The sequence below is a fragment of the Vigna radiata genome, unplaced genomic scaffold (assembly GCF_000741045.1).
Source record: "Vigna radiata var. radiata cultivar VC1973A unplaced genomic scaffold, Vradiata_ver6 scaffold_95, whole genome shotgun sequence".
Classification (NCBI taxonomy): Eukaryota; Viridiplantae; Streptophyta; class Magnoliopsida; order Fabales; family Fabaceae; genus Vigna; species Vigna radiata.
In genome coordinates this window covers 410,759-413,089 of record NW_014543114.1, presented here as the reverse complement: position 1 = coordinate 413,089, position 2,331 = coordinate 410,759, and positions in this window count along the sequence as shown.

Genomic DNA, 2,331 nt, shown 5'->3' with positions numbered 1-2,331 from the left:
ACTAATTACCGGCTTGCTATCTCTAGCCTCCCCTAGTAACTAATAATGCATGATAAACGGAAGCAAAATACAATTGATCGTCCTACCCCTATCCCTAGGCGGTATTAGCTTAATAAAGGAATTCCCCCCAGTTCATGACATTATTGTACGTCTCTGTATCAATAAAGACAAACAAAAGTTACCGAATGAGTTAAACGATAAAAGCATTAAGCAAAGGTAAGGAACCCAACAATTGATAAATCAAGCATATGCAAGCATATAAAATAAATAAGAATTTGGATATATGAGAGTTTCAAAAGATTACATTGTTCCCCAACAACAAAGGGTTTTTAGTTCACCATAATCATGATGAACTAGATGAAATACAATGGAAGAATGAAAGAATAAACCCTAGATATAGTAGATTGGAGCCTAGGCATCCAAAGAACTGCCTCCAAGGAGTGTAGAGTTATTGTGGATGTTTCTCTCTGCCAAAAGATTCCATTTTGAATCGCACTGGGTCTATTTATAGACCAACAAGATAACAGAATCTAATCCAAATAAAAATAGATAATCGCTCAGCGCCTAATTAAACCGCTCAGTGGTTTCCCTCTTAGCCGCGCCACCTCTCAGCGATCAGTTTTACCATTGAGCGGTTTGCCTCTAATCGCTGTGGACGCTCAGCGGTCCTTTTGAGTCTTCTTTTCATCCTTTTTCTTCATCTTTCACGAGTCTAAGTTCACCTTGCGTTACCTCCATCTTCAATTCACCTCAAAACCCTGCAAAACAATGTAAAAACAAGCATAATATCTCTAAAACCAACTTTTGACTCTCCCATGACTCAACTAAGTATTTTACTTGATTTTAAGCTCATTCTAAGCCATAGAGGGTGTGTTTTGATATCATATTTAAGCATGAAAATAACAGTTTTTAGACCGTTATCATATTCAAGTAAAAAATCACATATGTATCACAGTGGAATGCAATGAACAACACAACAACAACATAATCATGTTTTCTCATATAATCATATAACAAGTAAACATAGAACATGTAACACATAATACACATGTGTTATTAATTATGCGTTGTCATCATCAAAAACTCAAATATTACTGAGATTGTGGGTTCAACTACACCAGTGTTCCCTCTATCAACAATCTCAACACCAATGTTAACATTACACAACCTCAACTTCATTGCCCTAAAACATTAAACTAAACCAAATTGGGGCAATCTAAAGACATCAACCTAAAATCATAGACATCACATCCACAAAAGCACACACAATACATCAACCTAAACACACACAAAACATAAGTATGTTCACTACACTAAGAACATAAGTATGCATCCTTTTGTTCAACTATAATTGAATTCTCCATATCTATAATCTTCCTCCTTTCCTTCCTGATTATAAAATCCCTTTCATCAACATTTTCTTCATTGCACCACTTGAAATAGTTACAAGACATCACATTAATAGATCCACTCAGTTATTAAACACATGTCAGAGCGGCTACAATGGAATGGTTAGCATGGAATAACAAACCAAGAGGGGTTTTAATACAAACGTGTGCCTTTTAATTTCTAATCAATTAAACTTACTAAGCAAATAATAAAGATGAATAATAAGAGTAAGGTTGAGAGAAATTTGCACAGATGATTTTATCCTGGTTCGGATCTTACCAATCCTACGTTCAGTCGCCTATTGTCAAAAACCTTAAAATCCCTAGCTTAGTGGGATCCAAGTGTCAAGATCGAGAGTGTGAAATTCAGAAAGTGAAAGACAGGTGGCGGCATAGGAGTGGGCCGATCGGTTTTTGACGGTAGTATTTAAGATGGGATTTTCAAAACTGGTGTCAGTTCTCTTCATGCAACCTTCTTCTCCAAGTTCCTGAAACTGCATTTCTCCTCCTTCTCTCTAGAATTTCCATTCCTTCTCTCTACAAATTCTAACCTTTTTCTTCCTTCGATCAACAAACTGTTACCAATAAGGGAGTATTGGTAAAACCTGAAGATGAGTTTTGATGACGCTGCAACTTGTAGATTTTGAATATAATAGGAAAATATTTAAAAAGCAACTTGTAGATTTTGAATGTAGTAGGAAAATATTGTAATATTGTAATTCTTACTGATATAATTGATTATGGTCAAGCTATAATCGATTATCACATGTTTTTGTACTAGAATAATCGATTATAATGAAGCAATAATCAATTATCACAAGTCATACTTGAATAATTGATTATCACTTCATATAATCGATTATCACTTTTTGAAAACTCTATAACAGACTTGAATAATCGATTATCACTTACAATAATCGATTATTCATGGCAGTTGGGAGCT